General features: G+C 47.6%; 1 non-coding gene and 1 pseudogene across 1 annotated transcript; one reads left to right on the top strand and one right to left on the bottom strand.

Annotated features, from left to right (window-relative positions):
- The first annotated feature begins 2,761 nt into the window (after positions 1-2,761).
- On the top strand, positions 2,762-8,801 carry LOC136793393 (small ribosomal subunit protein eS24-like; annotated as a pseudogene).
- A 1,465-nt stretch (positions 8,802-10,266) lies between these two features.
- Positions 10,267-10,373, bottom strand: LOC131749136 (U6 spliceosomal RNA). The gene has a single exon (XR_009333243.1). It is a non-coding gene; the product is annotated as a U6 spliceosomal RNA (small nuclear RNA).
- Positions 10,374-24,229: the final 13,856 nt, after the last annotated feature.

The following is a 24,229-nucleotide window of genomic DNA, read 5'->3' as shown; positions in this document are numbered from 1 at the left end:
TAGCATGTCTACTGCTAAGGACGGAATTGTGTCTCCCCAAGTCCATATGTTGAAGCCCTAACCCCCAATGTGATGGTATTTGGAGGTGGAGTCTTTGGGAAGTAATTAGGTTTAGATGAGGTCATGAGGGTGGAGCCCTAGGATGGGATGAGTGAAGAAGAAGGAGAAGGAGGAGGGGTAGGAGAAGGGGGAGGAAGGGGGGAGGAGGAGAAGGAGAAGGGGAAGAAGAAGGGGGAGGAAATGGGGAAGGAAACGGGGAAGGGGAAGAGGAAGGAAAAGGGGGAAGGAAGGGGGAAGGAAAGGGGACGGAAAGGGGAAGGAAGGGAAGGAAAGGGGGAAGGAAAAGGGGAAGGAAGGGGGAAGGAAAGGGGAAGGAAGGGAAGGAAAAGGGGAAGGAAGGGGGAAGGAAAGGGGAAGGAAAGGGGAAGGAAAGAAAGGAAAAGGGGAAGGAAGGGGGAAGGAAAGGGGAAGGAAAGGGGAAGGAAGGGAAGGAAAAGGGGAAGGAAAAGGGGAAGGAGGGGGGAAGGAGGGGAAGGAAAAGGGAAAGGGGAAGGGGAAGGAAAAGGGGAAGGAAAGGGAAGGGGAAGGGGAAGGAAAAGGGGAAGGAAGGGGAAAGGAAAGAGGAAGGAAGGGAAGGAAAAGGGGTAGGAAAAGGGGAAGGAAGGGGGAAGGAGGGGAAGGAAAAGAGGAAGGGGAAGGAAAGGGGGAAGGGGAAGGGGAAGGAAAAGGGGAAGGAAGGGAAGGAAAAGAGGAAGAGGAAGGGGAAGAGGAGGGGGAAGGGGAAGAGGAAGAGGAAGGAGAAGAAGAATTCTTTCTGCACCCTGTGAGGACACAGCAAGAAGGGGGTCATGTGTGAGCAGGAAGGAGGTCCTCACCAGAACTCAGGCGAGCTGGCACCCTGATCTCAGGTTTCCAGCCTCCAGAATTGTCGGCAACAAATGTTTGTTGTGAAGCCACCCAGTCTGTGGCGTTTTGTTATGGCGGCCCATGCTGACTGAGACAAAATTATCCCAGAATGAATTGAACACACCCACCCTCGGGTGCCCTCCGCTTTATCAATGCATGGCTATCAGTGTTCCAGGGAGCCAGACCGTGTCCCGAGCTCAGTGCCCAGGTTAATTGTCTTAATAGATCCACAAACATACTGACTCTAAGTGGTGCGAGTGAGTGATCGGGGTACTAGTCACCTAATTATGCGGAAGAAGAAACTGGAGGCCAGAGTGGTTGAGTGACGTGGGTAACATCACACAATGAGTTAAAGGCAGAGATTCAAACAGGACCCACCCTCTCGACTCCCAGCCAGTACGGCTTCAACTACACTACAGCACAGTAGTCCTGGATTTCCCCTCCGTAGATGAGGATGTGGAGAAGGTTTCAATAATTCCACTGACCCTGTATATGGGCAGGAGCCTATGGGGCCCTCCCAGTACAGACCACTCCATCCCCTGCCTCTTGTTTGTAGAAAAACTTTAGCCTCCTAGGCCTTCCCCGCGTTCCAAAGAACACATTTAATCATAGAAGTGAGAAATGAAGAAGTAAAGGGAAACGATCAAGCAAAATAAATTAATAATAGTTTAGTCATTAAAGAAAGCCAAGGACTCCAGTCCTCCTCAAGGACTATAGATCATCCTCTGAGCCACGTCCTGTGAGCTGCTCTGCAGATACTGAAACCCCACCGGGTGGAAGAAGTTAACTGCGTGCTGCCCACAAGCGTGGAGACCCCAGACCAGCTGGAGCCAGAAGGTCGAGGATGCCGACTCCCGATGACCTCACCACCAACCAATCAGAAGGTTGATGATGTGGACTGCCGATGACCTCACCGCCAACCAATCAGAACACTGTCCACCAGCTGATCACACAGCCCGCAACCCCCCTCCCTCACCCTGCCTTTAAAACCCGTTCCCTGAAATCCATCGGAGACTTTGGACCTTTTGAGCATGGGCTGCTTGTTCCCCTTGCTTGGCCCCTGCAATAAACACTGCATTTTCCTTCACCACAACGTGCTGTCAGGAGACTGGCTTTGCTGTGCGTGGGTAAGTGGACCCAAGTTTGGTTCAGTAACAACCTTACAAATAATTCCATACGTACATATGTGTATGCATGCAGGACCCTGTGTATGTATATAAGCACATCCATATCAGTATGCATGTTTGAAAGGCATTAATATGCCCGTTTGATAGTAAATTGCCAGGAGGTAATGTTAAAAAAAAAGTCAATCCTAAAATAAGAGGAAGGTCACATCTGGATGCCTAGATCCACTGGACTCTTGTCCCTTTCGGTGTTTTCTACCGCTAAATTGATCATCCAAAACAGAGTAACTCAAAAGAACACGTGTGACAGATTTCACTCCTTCTGTCATCAGTGTCTCTTTTGACTTTTGGGAGACCAGACTCAGCTAATGACCCGAGAGTGTTGAATATATAGGCTGTGCCATATTCTTTAAAGCTCTCACCGCACCTAAAGCTCACTACAGCTGTACCAAGGAAATACCAACCATGTTCTGTAAGGTTAGCAAACTAATAGGTCCCTCCCTCATGGGGGGCATAGAGCCCAGTGGTTTGAATTCAGCTCCTTTTAATCTTCACAAGACTGACTGCCCCTAAAGCCAGAAAGTGCAGGATTTATCCTTGTGTCTCCCGAAATCACTGGTAAGCTAAACCCTCTATGCCTTGGATTGAGGAATTAAGAGTCTCTTTCTATCACTTACTGCTTAAAAGAATGCTCTCCAAAATCGTTTCCAATATCCGGGGGGCAACACGGTATGGCGGGTAAGACTCTGGGTTGGGACCTTGGCCCCGTTTACAGCACCCACCAGTCACCCCGCCCCGCTAGGTCTCTCCGTGAGGCAACCTGCTCACACAGTCTCACGTCTTTGTCGTCTTTGGTCTCAGCTCCTGGGGCAGAGCTGTCCAGGGATCCATCTACCTGCTCTTGACTTTCTTTGTGAGGAAGGGCTTTCTCCCATGTTGAGTCAGCTCTTTAGAAGGTAGGTCCAGGTGCTTCCGTCCTACTCAGAAGGCCCAAGGGGACAGCTCCTCCCCCTCCCTCCTCTCCCAAGTCAGGGGACGGGTGTCTGACCTGAGCTACACCCATCCAGACACCTTCCCCAGGAGCCATTTTCTCATCCTGGCCTCATCTTCCCATCCTCCCCCGAAACGAGGATTCCTACCCATAAAACACTTATGGGCTATATGTGAGGACACCTCCCGGGAGATATAATCTTAGTATGATCTCAGGATGGAACGAAACGTTCTTTCTACTGAATTTTCAAAGGCACTGTCGCTCTTTTTTGAAAGGATGAAGGCGTTCAAAGGTCTGAGAGCTCAGGCAATCATTGGGCATCGCCCCTCGGCGGAGGCTTTCATGAGCTGGCACCAGGAAGGCACACAGGCCGGCAGGAGGGAACAGAAGAAAGAGACCCGATGCAGGTTTGGCCGGAGCCCGCTTCAAGGGCCCCTGTGTGAGGCACGCTGGTTCTTAATAGCTGGGGAGTAACGTGGTGAACAGGGCACAGATCAGAGTCAACGTGGTTCCATGGGGGACAGAGGTCAAAATGTCCATTGAGCAAAGAGACCGGGGAGAAAAGGCCAATATTCTGGGGTGGCACCTAGAGCGACGAGCAAATGATACCCAGGACAAATGGGGGGAGATGCGTAATCGCGCATTTTGTTTAAACCCACTCTTAGGAAGGCAGGCAGTGAACCCAGTGAGGGTTTGAGCATTCAGGCCGCGTCAGGAAGGGTGCCCAGCAAACTGGTAAGACTTTGAAGCAGACGCCCTCCGTGTTCAAACCCTAACCACTCAGTTCACCAGAGGTGGGGACGAGCCGTGGCTTCGTGCAGAGCTTTGCAAAGGTTTCCGAAATCTGGGTACGTGAGAGGGGAGAACGAGACTCCATGGAGCGCCCTCCTATAGAGTTTCCTTTTGGAGATAAAGGATGTGGTTCATCTAGAGAGAGACAAAGCGAGAGACAGAGATCAGTAGACAGAAAGGGAGACACAGAAACAGAAAAAGCCAGAGTGGGGCAGACAGACGGGCGGAGCCTGTACACACAGGGGGGCCAGAAGACATTTCAGCCATCAGGCACCATCTCCCACGCTTCATATCTGCACAAAGGTTACGTTTTGTCTCAGAATTAAACCGTCAAGCTCTGCGCAAAGCATGTTTTTTCCCCCATGAGAGTGTTCCAACCGTAAGTTTCCCACATGCGTTCCCGCTCCTCCAGCCGCGCCATCAAGCAGCCCATCTAACTGGTTACATCGATTGCAAACCGTCGGTGGAAAAACACGGCCACGGGGGTCTCCAGAGGAGTTCGGGACTGAAGGAGTGCATCCTAAATCCCATGGCCCTTCTCTAGACCAAGAGTCAGAAACCATTTTTAGTTTTTTAAGAAACCTACATACTGTTTTCCATAGTGGCTGTAACGCTGTAAAGCAACTATACCCTAATAAAAATGTAAAAAAAGAGAGTCAGAAACCACATTGCCAGGTGACCTCAGGGAACGCGATAGAGCTCTGGTAACCCGGCGAGAAATCCACTCCATGTGTCCGGGCCGGTACTGACGGGGCTGCCAGCTTCACACGGGAGTCCCTCTGCATGGGACTATCTCTGCCAGAAGGGTAGGGCTGCGTGCTACACCGGGGGCTGGTGGGGTTCCCACGCTCAGGGGAGTGGACGCCCTAGGCACGACCCTCACTGGCCAAGGATACTCACTGCAGCTTCCTCTCCCCCGAGCAAGGTGGCTGTGAGGTCGCTACTACCAGTCTCCCAGGGAATCCGTGGTTCCACGAGACCCAGTGGCCCGCTGGGGTAGCCCTCGTGAACACACTTATTGGTGTGGGAGGCTCACGTCTAAGATGTACCCCGAGATCCCTTCCTGCTGGTGCACAGTGCCCTCCTCTCGAGAATGTGTGGGATCTGTGAATACGGTGAATGTCGCTCTCTCGCGCTCTTTTTTTTTTTTTTTTTAACCTATTCTTAGTAGTTTTAAGTTGTGGTAAAAAACACACAGAACGTATGTTGGACCAGCTTAACCGTTTTTCAGTGTACGTTTCAGTGGCACTAAGTATATTCACATCACTGTGCCATCATCACCACTGTCCATCTCCAGAATTTGTCCACTTCCCGAAACTGAAAATCCATGCCCCTTAAACACGAATGCCGCGTTCCCCCTGCACACAGCCCCGGCAACCACCATGACACTTGCTGTGGCTGTGAATGTGATCCTCTGCCTACCGCACTGAAGGCGGATCACACAATGTTTGTTTTTGGGGGTCTGGCTTATTTTACAGAGCATGGTCTCCTCCAGGCTCACCCATGCTGTAGCCTGTGTCAGGATTTCCTGCTTAGGGTTGAATTTTATAAATGCTGCGTTCTGCCTATCCATTCTTCTGTCAATGGACAGCTGGACTGCTTCCGCCGCGTGGCTGCTGTGGACAAACATCATTTTATAATACTGTGGTTAGATTGCTACCCCCATACAAAGCAATTCCGAGGCTAAGGGCGTGGAGTAACTTGTGCCTGCAAGCCAAGAAGTAGGCTCCAAACCCAGGACTGTCTGCTTGCACCCACCACCCCTCTTCTCTCCATCTTTCCGTACTTTTTATTCCTACAGAAGGGTGTTGTTGTTGTTGTGTGGTTGTTTGTTTGTTTCAGCATGAGGCTCAACGGTGTGAATGCCACTCTGGTGACTAGGTTCCTCACTGGCTGACTTTTGAGTCCATCAACTACCCTGGGTGGGCCTGACCTAATCAGAAGAAAGGTCGAGTCAACAAGATAGGATCCTACGGGCCTGGAAGAAAGGAAATAGCCACGATGAGAATCGACCCGGGGCTCACGTGGCAGGGACTGCAGGAGCTGAGTGTGGTCCCTGGGCCCCCCTGAGCAAGTCTTTGTTGTCTGTTTTTAACCTTGGTTGCACCATTAACATTCACACTTTGCAGAAACTTGGCGCCCTGAATGGTAGGGAACTTCTCAGGCTCCTAGATGTCTCCACTTCACGTCTATATTGTTACGGGCAGTGTGGCTCTGAAAGTCCCCCAGGAGAGGCCATAATCCTCCTCCACGCTCTCCTGCCGTGATTCCTGACTCACCCCGGAGGAAGCTGGCGTGGCAAAGGCTCCTGCTTAGAACCACGGTCTCCACAGTCAGCTCACTCTGCACTAAGCCTCAGTGGGTCCCCGGCATGGACAGGTGTCCATAGAAAGAACCCTGATAACCTCAGATCCGAAGAGCATCGAGGGACTTTTGTAAAAACCACGCTGCCTGTCCAGCGTGGGCGGCACAGCAGGACCCAGATTTTCTTTTTTCTCGAAGTAATCACATACCTTGAGGTGCAAGGTGTGAAGTAATTAAACTTGGTTTTGTCGCAACGTGGTTCTGTAACAAAGAATAAAATAAAAACTAGAGGGTGGTGTGAAAAACACGCTTATTTTCGGCTCCGTGTTCTTAATCATCTGCTCTCACCCCGGGGTCCTGCATGGGATCAGCCGAGTTCTTTCCCACGCAAAGAAAACACACGAGAGGCAGTTCAACCCTCCTGGTTTGCCAGCCCCCGATTCTATTTCCGCGTCTCTGTGCCAATGGCTGAAGGATTTCAAGGGCCTCTGGCAGCGTCCCAGTGACGGGGGGTGCGGACCATACTGGGGAATTTCAAGGAAAATCAAGTTCAACAGAAAGGAAACGGCCTCTGCGGCTCTGGCAATTCTTCAGTTTGGAAGGCAGCCTATCGCCAAGACCTGGGAAAGAAGTGTTGGTGTCATCCAGATGCCAGCCTTGGGGTTTGTGTGTGTTTCCTGTGACTGCCACACTCATGACCACCACCTGCATGTCTGTAAACAAGAGAAGTGCATCCTCTCCCGGTGCTCGAGGCCAGACGTGCAAAACCAAGGTGTCCGGAGGCCTGCACTCCCCGTGAAGCCTCTAGGGGAGGGTCCTTCCTGGTTTCCTCGGTGCTGACTGGCTTGTGGCCACCTCCCTTCAATCTCTGCCTCTGTCTTTGCTTGTTCTTCTTTTCTGTGAATACTTCTGTCCAGACCTCCCTTTCCTTCCTCTTATAAGCACACCAGTCACCGAACTGAGGGCACAAGGACGATTTCCAACCGAGACCCTCAACTAATGACACCCGCAAAGACCCTCTTTCCAACTGAGGTCCCATTCTGAGATTCCCAGGGACATAAATTTGGGAGAGGACCCTCTTCGATCCACTACGTGATGTCCCTCTCCGTCTCTCTGTCACCTTTCTGTGGCTCTCACCTCGTCCTGACCCCCAAGGAGCTGAGAGGTCGTCTCTGGTGGGAAGAATGAAGAAGTCTGCTGTTCCCAGCACAGCCTGTTATTTATAGAGTGACCCTGCCCGGGGATCCCACGCCTGCGCCGAGAGCCCTGGGGTCACACGTCAGCCTCAGACACCAGGACAAAAGGTAAAACCCGCAGCCATGGGATGGGGAACTGGCACCGGCATATGCCCGGGCTGGTCCTCCTCGGATTAATTAGGCCGGCGGCGAAACACCAGGTCTTGCGTCCCCGTAACCGGCTATTGTTCTCCCCCGAAAACGTTACCAGCTCTGCCAGAAGCTTTGCCCCAGTTGATTCTCTTCTCATCTGTGTTTTTTCCCCTTCAGGTTGGAAGGATACTTAGCAGTCCCCCTTCCCTGCTGAGCTCCTTTCTGGGAGCTGGGTCCTGCGAATCCGCAGCGCCTGTCCATCAAAGGGACTCGGATACAAAAGGTCTGCTCGGGGGCTGCCGGCCAAACCCAGGGGGGGGCCGTTCCGGTGCCGAGTGCACATTCAGGCTGGATTATCTCCGCTTTGGGGGACACTGGTAGACACCAGAGGAATGTGTCGGGGACGTCAGGAGATCCCGCGGCTGGTGGGCAGGAAGCAGTGGTGCTGGCAGCGACGTGCCAGCCTCAGCACAAAAGCAAAGAGAGACCCAGGGTGTGTGTTGGCTGAGGGGGAGAAACCAAGGGTGATCTCTGCGGAGCCGGGGGTGACATAATTGCTGGTTTCATCTTCAGCGGGTATGGGTTCAAGCCAACCGAATGACACGCAGGCACGCACGGAGGTGGCACGGTGACGGAGGAAAGTGTGAGAAACGCGGGGCATTTTCCTGCCTTTCTGATAATAGATACCTAAGAAAACATGATAGTCGGAGTGATTGTGGTAAAGCCGTGTGCATATGTAGTGACTTTCTTTATAGGATCAGAAATCATGGAAGTGCCACATCCGCTCCTCCCCTTGGCTTAGAGGGAATGCAGCCTTTTATTTCTCCTCACCTGGGCCTCCATCTTCAGAATCCCACCCCTCCAAAGGTCTACCCGTGCTCTGGTCCTCCCAGGCTGCTCGGAGATCAGCCGCCATCCTGAACGACACAGGAACTATCCAGGACCAGGAAGTTCATGACCGACCGACTACTTCAGCGGAAACAAACGGGCATCAGTGTCCTTCACCCTGGGAAGGCAACAGGACCTAAGACACAGATTTGGGGGAAAAGTAGCCAGAATTCATATACAAGACCACACCAGATGTCATCTTTGTATTTGGATTCACAACCCATTTTGATGGTGGCAAGACAACTGGCTTTGACGTGGTTTACGGTGCCTCGGATTAGCTGGAGAAGAATGAGCCCAAACCCAGGCTGCAAGACATGTGGCCTGTATGAGAAGAAAAAGACGTCCAGAAAACAGCGAAAGGACCTCAAGAACAGAATGGAGAAAGTCAGGGGGACTGCAAAGGCCAGTGTTGGTTTTGGCAACAAGAGGAGCAAAGATTCTGCCGTGACTGTATCTGTGGGGATGTGAGCAGCCTTTTTCATGAGAGGATTAATAAACTAAGATCTTTTACATTGAAAAAAAAAAAAAAAAAGGTCTACCTGTAATCAAGTTGGATGGCTTTTGTGGCCTAGAAAGTGCTGACTTGACTTGAAGGTGTCAACTCTGATCTCCCCACTGAGATCCGAGCAGATGTGTGGTTAGATCACAGAATCACCATGTTTTATTCCCTCATTCATTCCTGCATCCATCCATTCAGTATTTTCGGGGCACATGCTACTAAGAAGTGGAACATTTATGGAGGGTCAAGCAAGTGCAGGCAACGAGCTAGGAGCTGGGAGGATAGAGTGCAGGAAGATACATGGTTACAAGAGAGAAGGCATCCTGCAAGGTGCAGGCTTTGGGGAAGTAAAGCAGGGTGGCCTGAGAAAGGCTGGGAGGACAGAGCAGAAAACCTAGAGAATGTGACTTTACACCCAAACAACAACTGAGAGGAGAAGAGGAGAAGAAGCAAAGAACATTCTGGGTGGAGGTGTCAGCATGTCAAAGGCCTTGAGACAGGTATTAGTCAGGATAAGCTAGGTTATGCTGCTAAAAAAATAATCCATAAAGTATCAGGAGCAAATTGCTACAAAGCTCCATTTCTTTTACATATATATATATATATGTATATATATCTTCATTGGAGTATAATTGCTTTGCAATGTTGTGTTAGTTTCTGCTGTACAACAAGGTGCATCAGCTCTATGTATACATATACACCCATATCCCCTCCCTCTTGAGCCTCCCTCCCTCCCTAGCCCACCCCTTAGGTCTTCCCAAAGCAAAGCTTCATTTCTTACATCTGATGGGAGCCATGGGGTCTCCCTGTGCCCTGGAGCTACGTTATCTGGAACATGTGGCCTCCAGAAACACCTTGCAGGGAAGAGAGAGAAGGAGGACCAGTCCTGGCTACTTGCCATCTGCACCTGGAAATGACAGGTGTGCCTCCAGATCACAGCTCATCAGGCAAAACTAGTCACCTGGTGCCACCTCCTTACATGATGGTCTAGGAAATACAGGTGAGCACATGATATTTGGTGAGCTAACTGTCTAAGCTACGCACTATGAATGACTTGTACTCCACCAAATTCATACGGGACTGTATATCGCTGTAATGTGACTGTATCTGTTTGTTCGTTTTTCACATTGTTCACACCTACACGGCAAGTTTGGAAATGCATATTTTCAAGCAGCCGTACAAAAGCATTCGTGAAGAATGCATAATCTCTGAAAATTGTGAAAACATCCCCGCTACCAATACATTTCCAAATACAGAACTGACTACCATATATTGTTACTTCTGTGTAGCAGGAGAAGTTCATGTTCAAAACATATAAAATTCTTTAGGTGTGAGTGGTATGAATGACAGTCTTCTTTATTTTTAAAGTTCTTAGTCGTCTGGGATCCTCCGCGAAGGAACAAGGGTTGTCTTACGGCATCCGGTACAAGTACGGAGCGCTTCACGAATTTCGCAAATTTGCGAGTCATCCTTGCACAGGGGCCATGCTCATCTTCTCTGTATCGTTGCAATTTTAGTATATGTGCTGCCGAGGCAAGCACCCTCATGTGGCTGTGTCTGGACGTGGGGTTTTGCGGGAGGCAATCAAAGTTAAATGAAGGCATGGTTTGAGGGGATCAATGTCTCCCAGAGTTCTCTCCTTCTCTCCCTCCACTGTTGTGGACACGGCGAGAACATGGCCCTCTACAAGGCAGGAAGAGGGTCCTCACCAGGAACCATGTCATCGGGCATGTTGATCTTGGACTTCCAAGCTGCAGAGCTGTGGGGAAATCACCTTCTATTGTCGAAGCGGCTCAACCTACGGTGCTTTGCTATGGCGCCCGAGCTGACCAGTTCTCTCTCACACCAGGCAGGAAGAGCCCGGCTACTCTGGGAGCTGAGAGCCAGACTGAAGGCCTGGGGGCCAAGGGAGTGAGAGAGAGCATTCCAGCAAAGGAAGCTGGAGCAAGAGTGGAAGCCCGTGTCATGCAGTGTCACAGGGCCGTTGTGACAAGTGCTTCAAGCGTAACAGCACGAGAACAGAGGGGTGGCTCTCGCGGGTTTCAGAATCTCTCCCATAAGCCAGAGTGGATCTAGGGACCGTCTTCCCGAGGATGAGCGAGGCGGCTTAGGTGGGGCGGTGGTCACGGTCATAGAGGGAGGTGGGTGGGTTGAAGAACTTTCAGGAGATGCAGGAATGGTACCAAGAGATCGATTCTACGCTGGTGTCGAGCAAGAGGGAGTGAAGGAAATACCCCACCTCCCTAGCCAGAGCACTTGTGGAGGTGCCCTTGGCCAACGTGGGGACCAGGGATGCGGGAGAAGTCTGCTACTGGACACCAGTCTAAGGGAGGGAGGACTTCCAGTCGGAGAATCCACAACGCACACCACTGCGGGTCTCTCAGCGTCACTCTGTCAACACTTGTCGTTGAACAAATGGATGAAAGCAAACGGGGACGTTAATAAAGTACATGCCTCCCCCGTGGGTTGAAGGGCTGAGAAGGGGCAGCTGAATAATTAGGGTTCGGTAAGGTTTACTAAAGACAAACAATATTGAAGGGAGTTTTGCTGAAAGAGGAGGAGCTGGATAAAGAGTGTGGGAAGGGTGGTCCGGACAGAAGCAAGGGCAGAAGCAAAGACAGAGGAGTGTGAGCCAGCAAAGCTCGGCAGAGACTCGCGGGTGAGGCCGCAGGTAGGGCTGGAAGCTGCCAGCCTTCTGAGCGCAGATGAAGAGTTAGGACATAGAAGGCCAAGGGCATCACTTGGGAGAACCTCCCTCCGCAGTGATGGAAGTCAGGGTGACGTGAGTGACTGCAATGCTAGAGAAACCCACTGGAAGCCAGATGGGGAGACACTGGAGAAAAGACAATGGGTTAGGAAGCTACAGGGGCAAAATCCAGGTGGCGGGAGCTGAGCCTGTGGGTGAAGCCCAGGGCTGTAGACAGCAAAGCAGAGAGAAGAGAGCAGACTCGAGGGATATTCAAGATAAGCACACTCCAGGATTCATAGGATTGATCAATACCGGGCTTGGGAAGTGTGGCAAATGAGATAAAAATGTCCAAGTCCTAATTTCTGGAACCTGTGAATACGCCACTTTTCATGGTAAAAGGGGCTTTGCAGATGGGATCAGGGCAGAGACCTCGAGAGGAGGAGATGGTCCTGGATTATCCAGGTGACCCGAAATCATCCCAGGGGTCTTTAGGATTGAAAAAATGAGGCAGGAGCGTCAGAGTCAGGGAGAGATGAAGACGGTACGGTGCTGGCTTTGCAGGAGGAGAAGGGGGCCATGAGGTCAGGGATGAGGGCATCCTCTAGAAACTGCACAAGGTAACTGTTGGATCCTTCCCTTGGCCCTTCCTCAGGGAAGCAGCGCCAGGGACAAAGACAAACTGTCTTCGACACGCGTGGAGTTTGCGGAGGACATGCGTGGTAGGCAGCTGGCTATTGGTCCAGAGTCCTGAAGCCAGATCTGGGCTGAGGATACAGAGATGGGAGCCGGGCTGCTGGATACTGGACTCCTGCAGACACCCTAGAGCCCCCCTGTGTTTATTCATTTCCAGGTGGATCCTAGCGCAGGGACGGAGGGTGGGCACACGCGCACACACACACACTTATTTACCCCCCATGCCATCTACGTGTGCAACACGACTTTGTATATTCTCAGAGTCCTTTCAGCTTGGGCAGCCACTCACGCTGTCGGCCGCCACGGTCACCAGCAAGCCCTACTGCCCAACAGACACCTCAGTCTGATCACTCAGGCTCCTCGCCTCAGCCTTCTACACCTAAGACTTTACAGGCCCTGAAACAACAGACAGTCTGTAGCTTCTAACGTGGTCTATATTTCCTCATCCAAAAAAAAAAAAAAAAAAAAAGAAGAGGGAGGAAGGGGAAGGGAGAGGGCTTTGCTTCTCTCTAGGGCAGGGCTCCTAAACTCTGGAATCTAGTTCCTAAAACGAGTCCGAATCCAGCCTGTTGCTGTTTTTGTAAACAAACTTGTATTGGCATAAAACCAAGCCCGGTTGTTTATGTGTTGCCTGTGGCTGCTTCCGTCGTGCAATGGTAGATCTGAGAAATTACGAAGAGGCTCTAAAGCCCTCAAAGCCTAAAATATTCACTAACTGGCCCTTTACAGAAACTGTCTGCTGATGGCCCCTACGGGGAATCAAGTCTTGTAGAGCAAAGAGGGTAGCCAGTTTCCTTCTCCGTGATACGCTTTAGATACAGCTGTTTAGTATTTTCATGATTGTTATGATATTGATTACATAACCAAATAATAGAGAACAAACTTCAAGGCATTCACAGGTGCTGAGGGGTAGAAAGAAACAAAAAGGCCAAGCCAAGAGCAGTGAAAACAGGCAGAAAGAATGAGTTCTACCCTAAAGAAGAATGAAACACTGAGAAAAAAATATCCACTTCCATAAGATAAATCTCTTCCCTACCTATAAAACGACTGCCTGGACCGCTAGCTAGAAGCTTCTACTTATGTTCAGATATGACCGGCGTGCTCAGAATCTATGTCAGGATTCTGACTCCAATTTCCTTCTCCAGCACTTTTCTCTGTGATGTGAAACTAATTAAGTCTGGCGTCTTTGCAGTTCTTGAAAAAGATTATTGTTTTCACCATATCTAATAACACCTTACGGGCCTTTTGCATTGAAAACAAAAATATATTCTCGCCTGAAAACATTGATATATATTCTACTACAATGTGGGTATTAATTCTCTGTGTATACAGCAGCAACTTAAAAATGATTTCACTTCCTCTAAAATTTGATTATGTATTTGAACCCAGCCCACTCCAGCCTTGCTATGAAAATGGTCTGCTATGGTGCACACATGTCTTTCTGGGGCATACACAGCATGAGAAAATTTCTGTATTGATGCTGGGTCAGACCTACAAATTTGGGTGATTTAATATGCCTCTAATTAGTTAAGATCTAGTGAATACATTTTTGCAGTGGCTTCTACTTGATATCCACGTTTGAGTGTATGTTATGTCAGTCCTGAGAGGTGGATGTCAGCTCAGAGAACTTCGGTAATATCTTTTTTTTTTTTTTTTTTTTTATCCATTCTTTAGCTCCTGCTTTGTGCACGATAATACCCTTCAAGAATGCAAAACAGTACAGTAGCTCTTCTTCAGTGCCAGACCTTAACAACAATAATCTTCAGCAAGGAATTCAGGGAGAATTCCACTTTCAACATTATACAAGGTCATGGAGTTAACAGTGACGTCCATTTTCCTTCATTTGTCTCGAACATTCTAACTGCTGTGTATTACCAAGCCATCCCCATTTTCCTATTAAAAAGCATATCAGGATATTGAATATTGAAGTATTATGGGGTACAATTTTTTTCTCTATTTCTGGAAAGTGGACCATTGGGATTCGTTATTCAATGCTAATGTAAGAAAAAAAAATCTCATTTACTCAATGAAAAGAAGAAAGTGGTCATAGACAAATGTGCATGGGGCCTGGGATTGGAGTGAGAAGGTGAAAAGCAAAGCAGAAGTGTCCATGGTACCGTAAGGTTAAACAGGGGAGAGGAAGCAGTTAACACAGACGGGAGACTGAGTCTTTTTCACCAAGGCTGCCTTAGGCATATAGATGTGTCCAGGTGACTCCTCACATAATAAATTTCTCTGCTCTCCACTGCTCTTTTTTTCAAAACTAAATTCTTTATGAAGAAAAATACAAAGTGTAACGGAGGGTGTAGAGAAGAGGCCAAAATAAATGAAGAAATGCAGTATGTTTCTGGATGAGATTATTCAATAGTGGTTACATGTTATTTTTAAAATTAATTCTTACTGGAGTAGAGCTGCTTTACAATGGTGTGTCAGTTTCTACTGTAGCTGTACGTATACATATTTCCCCTCATTTTTGGATTTCCTTCCCATTTGGGTCACCACAGAGCACTGAGTAGAGTTCCCTGTGCTATACAGCAGGTTCTCATTAGTTAGCTATTTTATATGTAGTATCCATAGGGTATATATGTCAATCCCAATCTCCCAGTTTGTCCCATTCCCCCTTTCCCCCTTGGTACGTGCTATTTTTTTTTTTTTTTCCTAAATGAATGCATGTTTCACACAAACTAATGGACATCACCATGGAATTTTTTGGTTTGTTTTTCGGGTCCCAAAATTATTCTTCTGATCCTCTGGAAGAACAAATGTACAAAAGCGTCCTGGCAATTTCAGGAAGAAGAGCAGTGAAGGATGGGAGAACGAATTATCCCGCGTGTAAATCTGCACTTATTTAAACAGTGTGATAATAGAACAGCCACGGAGACACTGATGGATAAAAGTAAGAGGCACAAGAAGAAACACACAAAAAAGGCACAAGTGTTTTAGACCACGTGGTGCGAAGTAATGGATATCTGGGTTGGCTACTTAGGGAACAATACAATTCATTTCCCCCTAAGTAAACACCAGAATTAAATATAATGGTTAGGACGCCTACTTCCATTTCAGGACGGAACAGCGCTCTCATCCTCGTAATCAAAACATATGTTTGAAACATACTTTTCAAAACAATCATAATTTTTTATTATAAAAGAAGATTCGTGAAAAGCTCAGGACACTAAGGGACACAAGAAACGAAATTCCAAAAAGTAGCAAGCTCCTTCCAGCAAAGACAAGACTCCCGTCGGCTTTGATCTTTGTGGAAGTGGTCAGGGTGGGAGGACCCTATGGTAGGTGAGGGGAAGGAGGAAGGAGGAGTAAAGTTTTAAAGCGTGGGGGCTGACGTGTTCGATGGGAAACATGAGGGAGTCCTAGTCTCGGTACATACTTCGACCACCTGCTAAGTGTTTCCCAAGAATCTCTGCAGAGGACAGAGACAGTCTGCCCCATGTGGGTGAGGTGGGAAGAGGGAGGAGATAAATAGCACGAGTTCTCGCCCAGGTTCAAGGCAGCCTCTTTCAGAAGGTAGGGATCAGGGCAGTGGATCTGATGCAAAGTGTAGTCGGGAATGCCTGGGCTTCACAGGGTATTAGACAGCAGCCCTCCAAAGACAAAGGCAGTGTCACAGGGTGGGGGGACTTCTCCAGTGTGAGAGACAGAGCAAACAGACACCCCAAAGAGCATCCTGGTGGTAAGTGGAGAGACCGATCTCATGGTTAAGAGAACTGGGGACTTCACGGAAAAGCACAGAGATCTCTCTGGCGCCTTACCAGTGCCAGATGCCCAGCCTGACTGAAGATGAAGCCGCAACTCTGTCCTCAAAACTTCTGAAGTCAACAGCGACGTGAGTCACAGGGACGCTAGTGTAGTGTCCCACAGACCTCAGAAGGTCTCGTCTGTGCTTCCCCAGTCTCCCTTCTCTTTGCATTTCAGTTTGCAGACTTTCTATTGGAGTCAGAAGAGAAAGAACAAGAATGGGAGAAGGAGGAGGATTCGAAGAGATAATAACTGGGAACTTTCCAGAAGCGATGAACGATGCTGACACATAGATGGATGGTGTTCAGCAAACCACAAACAGGAGAAACACAAAGGAAATGCCACCTGACAATTTCCTAGACACAACTTCCTGAACACCAAAGATGCAGAGTGAATCTCCAAAGCAGCGAGGGAACAAAAAGACGTATCATACGCGAGCGCGTGACATTCTGAATTACGGCTGACTTTTCACCAGAGGAAACAAAGAGGCCAGAAGCAATGGAAAGGTATCTGCAAGGTGATGAAAGAATAGTGTCAACTTAGAATTACAGATCCCGTGAGAATATCCTTCAAAACGGAAAGTGGAATAAAGACATTTTCAGGTACAATGAAAATGTAGACCCACTCCACAAGACATGCTAAAAAATACAAAAATAAAACGTCTGCAGAAAGAAGGAAAAAAATACCAACTAAGAGCCCAGTTACGCAAAAAGGAAAGAATAGCAAGCAAAAGTGTAAATATCTGGATAAATATAAAATACCTTTCTTTAAAGTATCCATGTTGTTCAAGTGTCTTTTAATAAGCATTCACTGTTTAAAACAAAAATGACAAGAATGTTTTGTTAGATGTATAGGCTATGTAGAAGTGGATTGCAAAATAATGAGAATGTAATGGGCAGGGAGGTATTTCGTGCAATTATTCTACTGTGAGGTCCTTATGGAGTTTGTGCATATTTCTGAAAGTAGTATAATTTTTTAAGGTGGACTCTGCTACATTAAAGATAAGTATTGGGGTGTCTAGAGAAGTGCTTTTCAAGAGCTAGAGGGTAAGGGGCCACCCAGAAGCTTCCTTTGTGTCTTCCCAAGTAGGGTAATTTTGCTCCCTTTTTCATATTTCTCTGTTTTCCAGATTTTCTACAACAAATGCAAACATTTTAGAATAAATATTTTCAGTAAGTTCATTGTCTTCTTGAAGGGCATTTTGTACCTTTTTTTCCCCAGAGTTGAGATCCTTTACCAGCTTGTGTGTAAACTGTGGTCTTCTAAATGATTATTCCAGAATTGGCCTCGAAAGCAGTTCAGAATAAAACTAAATATTGTGTTAGATTCCCATAAAACAATTCTAAGTGGGCATGTGCTGGAACAAGTAGATTGTGAAAATTATCAACACATGTTAGTAGTTTTTCTTACCACCGTGCCCCCACCCCCCGCCATCCACGCGGATCATCTCTCTGTCCTGCCTGTTGGTCACTTAGTGGCCGACTTGGTTACCAGATCAATGTCGCTGTATCACAGTGCTTGTGCTCAAGACACCCTTAGTTTACTTAATAATGGCTCCAAAGCACAAGAGTAGTGATGCTGGCAATTTGAATATTCTCTTATCGTGCCTGATTTATACATTAAACTTTATTGTAGATAGGTACATGTAGGAAAAAAACATAATACATATAGGGCTTGATACTACCCGTGGTGTCAGGCATCCATGGGGGGGTCTTGGAACGTGTCCCCTGTGGATAAGGGATGACAATTGTATATGTAAATATACAATATATATACTGTATTCCCAACATAGCTACAATATATATGCTGTATACCCAACGCAATATACTGTATTCCTAATATATATACAATATATACACTGTATTCCATATAAATATATAGTATTCCCAATTATTTGCTAGATTGACTCAATCCGTCTTGACTCTTGCACCTCTTCAAAGCACATTGATAAGAATGGACTTTTCTGATATTTCATCAAAGGCTTCCATCTTCCAGGGACACACTAGAAAATCTATTATACTCTAAGTTACCCGGGACGATAACTGGTAAAAAAGAAACCTCTCTGTACCCTACACCTTCACTCCATCAGAAACCAAAATAGTGCTCTGATTGCTCTTATCTGACCTACTTTAGTGTCGAACCTATAAGGACCTAAATTCTTAAAGTCCTAGGCTTGGAAGGAACTTTGGAGGGTTTTCCCAATCCATCCTCATAACTTTCCGCAGAATCACACCTCTGCTGTGCTGGATTCATCAAGGCTACGCAAGGATTTTCCACCACTAACTTGGGGTTGTCTGTGAGATTTGCGGAAGGTGCATGGCTTTTTATTCTCTAGTCTGAAAAGTAATATAACAGTTTTATCTAATGACGCTATTTGGTTACGTAGTTACAGAGGCAAAGAAGGATAAAGCACAGGCCACTTGGAACTGTAATTTTATCTGTCACACACAATAACTCTGTAGGAACTTTATGGTACCCATTTCTAAGCATCATGATTATGCTGAAAGCTACTGAAGAAGTATAAACGTCCTTAAAAGGCTACCAGCTGATCTGGTTGCGTGCCAGCCTGGTGGATACCCAGGTCCCCAAGTTTTACTTCCTTTCCTCGGACACGAGATGTTCACGTAACTCTTTCCAGCACTTACAAACCTGACCCCTTCCTTCATCTCAGACACATCCTGTTCTCAGCCTTCCCTCTCTCCCCAACTCAGACCCGTGATTAGCACCTAACTGGCAGGTTCCAGCCATTTCCCTTCAACTCAGAATTCAGAGGACCAGCCCTGACAACCGAACACGTGGCGCGTGTGTCTCGGAGGCACTGAAAACTCCGTCGTGTTCAGGATGGAAGTGACCGTTCTCCTCACCAGCGACCAGCGTTCCTCCCCTCCTGCATCACTTCTCATGCAGAATCAGCAGGCTCCTTGGATTCAAATATCCAAATACTGTGTGTGTACATAGGTTTGTGTGTGTGTACTTTTTTTCAACTTGGTTCATGTTCTTAATTTCTACTGCAGACCCCCAACTTCAGTCCACTGTCTCCTGCCTGTATTGCTGCAGAAAACCCTTAACTTGGTAGGTCTAATACCCCTTTGCTTGTCCCTAATCCACTGTTTCCAAGAAAGTCTGAGGGACATTTTTAAAACCAAACTTGGACTGTGCCACTATGCTGCTCAAAATCCTTTCAGTATGTCTTTTTTTAACATTAGGATGGAGTCTAAAAATGTTCAGAATGGCCTGTAGGGCCCACGGGATCATTCTCGCCCCTACCCATGTCCTCCAAGACATCACACCGGAATAATATAATGTTCTTGAAGAGACAACACAGTTTACACACGGAGTCCGTTTTAAATGTTTTTCAGGATCCAAGCAGAGCTCCTGGCGTCCTTTTTCGTAGCTGAAAATTGAACTTCCAGGTGGTCTTCGCAGAGACAAGTACAGGAGGGCCTGCTGCCGATTTCCCAAGAGAAGGCAGTCAGATTATGAGTGCAGATCTCAAGCGTGGTGCACAAGACGACTGCAACACCTTGGCATAAATTCTAGAGGCTGACGATTCGTCATGGAACCAGAAAGACTTCCTCTAACCTGCCCTGCCCTCTCCTCGCACCATTCCACAAACCCTCTGGCCACAACAAGGGACATCACCACTTTTCACCACGTAAAGGATCCACATACGGGACGGAGAAACGCAAACAGAAAGTCTTGCGGAGCTCACGCCCCCAAAACAAGATTGACCACTGTCCGCGTTTGCTGGGGCTGCCGTAACAAAGCACCCCAGACTGGGAGGCTGAAACCCAGCAGACATGGATGTCTCCCAGTCCTGGAGGCAGGAAGTCTGAGATCCGGGTGTCAGCAGCAGGGCTGGTCCCTCCCGAGGCCTCTCTCCCGGGCGTGTAGACGGCCGTCTCCTCCCCGTGTCCTCACGGGCTCGTCCCTCTGTGCGTGTCTGTGTCCTGATCTCCTCTTCTTATAAGGACTCCAGTGCTATGGAATCAGGACCCCCCCTAGTGACCTCATTGTACCTTCATCCCCTCTTGAAAGACCCCAGCTCCAAATCAGTCACGTTCGGAGGTCCTGGGGGCTAGGACTTCAACATACGAACTGGGAGGGGGGCGGGACACAATTCAGCCCCGAGAAACCACTGTAAATGTTGCTGGAATTCCCTATGCTTTGCACGACAGCCTGCCCCTAAGCATTATGCAAGCGAGGAAAGCGTTCTGATAAATGAGGGCGGCCCTGTGTTGATCTTTTGATTCATGTGGCAAGCTTGGAGACATAACCGATGGACCCGAATTCCTATGAATGTGACGCGATGACTGATCTTGGCTCCTGAGTGTTCCGAGTGAGGGTATTAAGCTGTGCCGCATGCACGCGACTCTGTGTGTTGCACAGAATGTCAACGACCGTCGGTGACGCCGGCTCACCACTTCACCACCTGGGTTCACTTCTTCAGAACGTTGAACGAGAACGTGTCTCAAAACTCTGGACGTGGGAAAATTTGTTCTCCCAAACCCAAGTCTCTGGTCAACACATTAAATAAAACCAGAAAAAAAAAAAAATCTAACCACTTTTCAGAACAAAACTTTCATTAGAAGGAAGAGTCTGAAAACGTAGACTCACCTTTTGATATCTGTGTTTTCTATTGCCCGTTTAAGAGCTGCCCTGGGGGTGCTGGAGAGACAATTGGTGCGGACTCACGAGATCGAAATGAAAATCAGGGCCATGTTATTTCCAAGCAGATGGCTTTGGGGGAGGCACTGACCAGTTCACTGTGATTAGAAAACGAGCTAAATATAGATGTAAATCATGTCTGACCTTCAGAGAAGTCTCGAGACCATCCCCTGTTGTGAGCTGACAACAGCTTGACACAGAAATGCCAGTTTGGGGAAACATAGAGACTCGCTGCCACCACTTATTAATTGTTATGGGCAAAATCGTGACAAATCAAAGTGGCAGCTGTTACCTGTCTCGGCAGGTTAGCCCCTCTCTCTGAGCCCAGTGAGCGCTCGGCTTACGGTTGATGAGAACCTTCCTGAAATGGATATTTTCAGAAGGATATCTTTACATTTTAAAGTAAGTTCTGAAATGGTTTAAAAAATCTTTATTTTGGGAAAGTGTCTCTCCTCCACCTGTATCACCTGTTTGTTCTCACTTGGTCCCCCTCAAACCCCTCAGTTTGTTGGATCGCAGCTGGTTGCCGCGGAGATGAGTGCAAAGTCACAGACAGGATTATACCTTCAAGTGGGGAATAAACAGCAGGCACACTGAACTCTTAACAAACAAAATCCTGTTATTATGCAAATAACCTTCAAATACTCAAGTGTAACCCAAAATGCATAATTTTCTTCTGTGGGATTTTTTTTGGGTCCCCCTTGGTGTAGCAAAATGCACCTTCATCTGCTAAATCCAGCTCTAAAATGAAACATGTCATAGGACTTCAAAACTGCATTTGAGAGTGGAAGACCCTACTATGTGACAACAACAAAACACATCATCAATAGGTTGCTAAGGACATTTTAGCAAAGACAATGACGTGTCCAAATTTAACCAGAGAAGCTTTTCAGGATCAGAACAGTAATTACAATCCTGCTGAACAATTGTCAAATTAGAGGTACATAAAGGTAAAGAACTTGCGGTACATATTGCTACACCCGACGTGGCTTCTGAGGTTTGAATAGTTGCTGACTGCTAACGCTGACCTCCAACAAAGCTGGATAAGACAGGATGGTTTCTAGGACACCATGGAAGGCTCCTCTGACCAGAAATCTCATTCTAGTGAATTTAGAACAACACCTACATCGGCCACGTGAGTCAACGTTTATCATAAACAGAAGAAGAATGGAGGTAGTATTCACGGAGCATCTATCAGCAGGTATGGTGGCAGTTATTGCACGTAGGGTCACTGAGCCCTCACAGTCATCTGGACACACACACAGCAACCCATCGTCTGCATTTTTATGTGATTTTAAGGTTCAAAGAGATTAAGGATCACATTGTGTCTGTGGTTAACAAGCTTTGGAGCCAGTATTTAAACCCACACTCAACAACTCCACTGCCTAACTCAAGCTACACCCCAAGGCGCAAAATCTTTGTGGAAAGCCGCCATTATCAGTCATTATCACCTGGACTCCACATAGCTACGACTGTTTGGTTTTGGCTAAGGAGAACACCAAACTCCTCCAAGTAAGAGAAGGAGGGATCAGTAAGTATTGGGCTGAGCCAGGGAGACAAACCAAATGGAGTACATGGGGCTGGGAGACAAGCTGTCTGTAGGATCTGCAGCCCTGGGCAACTCTGCTCCAAGCATCCTGGGGTAAAGTCCTATAATTAATTAGTCTTTTCACGCCTCTCTGAATCCTGGAGACTGACTCAGTGGCACAGAGGCACGTAGATTTTGCACCGAGGGTAACTCCTCTGCCATCTTGATGCAGTGTCCGTGGGCCCTTCTTCCCGTAGGGAAAGGACTAGTAAGACATAACCTATACGATAGGCATTACTTCTTAGTTCGTTTAAAATAGAGCATGAAGTGGCTTCCGTTACAGTCTCGTGGAGATGTCCATTGCTGTTCATACTGAGAGATAAACGAGTTTGGAAATGAAGGAAACTCAGGGATTCTACTAGTGTTTCAGGAGTGAAGTCTAAAATTTTTTTGAAAACGCCACTTAGAGTAGTTGAGAAATTGGAACAGTGGCCAAGAATTCATACCTCTACTAAGAAATTCCTACTCTTTGTTTAAAAATACTTATTTATGGTTTATTGAAGTGTAGTTGATTTACAATGTTGTCTTAGTTTCAGCTGTACAGCACAGAGATTTAGTTATACATACACATATATGAGTATTCTTTTCAGGGTCTTTTCTACTATAGGTTATTAGAAAATATTGATTACAGTTCCCTGTGCTATATGGTAGGTCCTTAGTGTTTATCTATTTTATATATATAGTCGTGTGTATCTGTTAATCCCCAAATCCGAATTTATCTCTCCCACACACACCTTTCTCCTCTGGTAACCATGAGTTTGATTTTGAGATCTGTGAGTCTGTTTCTGTTTTGTAAATGAGTTCATTTTTTTTCATTTTTTAATAGATTCCACATAGAAGTGATATCATGTGGTATCTGTCTTTCTCTGTGTGACTTACTTCACTGAGTATGATCATCTCTAGGTCCATCCATGTTGCTGCCAATGGCATTATTTTGTTCTTTTTTGATGGCGGAGTAGTATTCCATTGTCTACATGGACCGCATCTTCTTTATCCATTCGTCTGTCGATGGACACTTAGGTTGCTTCCACGTCTTGGCTATTGTAAATAGTGCTGCTATGAACATAGGGGTGCATGTGTCCTTTTGAATTAGAGTTTTCTCCAGATCTAAGCCCAGGAGTGGGATTGCTAGATCATATGGTAGTTCCATTTGAAAAGTTCCCATTCTTGAGCTACAGATGATTGCCCCCGGCAGTAATGAGGATGCCATTTTCAGTGCAGGGTCCCAAACTCAGCATGGCGGCCTCTACACTTTAGGAGTTTTCCTGTGTGTCCTGGCACCAGACTGGCCCAGCACCCAGCCCTGGGTTATGTCCATCACCACAGGAAAGAACGAGCAGGACAAGCCCGCACAGCGGATGGGAGCCCCTCCCCATGTTTCTTCGGACGCCTGGTCTGTCCAGGGAACAGGTCCCCTGGCCCCCTCGCTGAGCAGATGGCAGGACTCCTGCCAGGCCAGCCAGCAGGTCACACGGCCAGCGTTGGCTTTTCGTGACCACTCTGATGTGTTCGTGTAGAAAAGAATGTTTGCTGTGAAAGTTTTTAGTCTGCATTGCAGGGACCTCTGCCCCTCGGCTGCCACCGTGGGGAAGCAGGCCCCGCTCTCTCTACTCACTGCGTGGTGCCCAGAGAACAAGGAAAATCAGCGGCTGACTTGGAAGGCGGTGGGTTTATTGGGATGAGGTGAAACGGAAGCCGTACTCGAGGGTGTGCCTGAGGGTGTTGTATAACTTGGAAATCTGCAGAATTCACCTCGGGTAATGGAGACAAGGTGTGTACCTTGAGGTCTCTTGTATTCCTTTTTTTGCGCTTTTTGTTTTGCGGATTTTTTTAGTTTCGTTTTGTTTTGTTTTAGGTGCCTCCTGCCCTGGCCCTAAGTAAACTCCCGTGGACTTTCAGCCCCTTAAACATTTCACAAGCTGGCCCACACACCCATTTTGTTTTCCATCACTGGTCCAGTACCACATCCTGACCGGTCTTCTTCTTCCTTCCCCTCACAGTGGTGGTGC

This window comes from Kogia breviceps, chromosome X, assembly GCF_026419965.1.
Source record: "Kogia breviceps isolate mKogBre1 chromosome X, mKogBre1 haplotype 1, whole genome shotgun sequence".
Classification (NCBI taxonomy): Eukaryota; Metazoa; Chordata; class Mammalia; order Artiodactyla; family Physeteridae; genus Kogia; species Kogia breviceps.
Note: the sequence above shows the minus strand (reverse complement) of the source record. Positions and strands in the feature narration are given on the sequence as shown.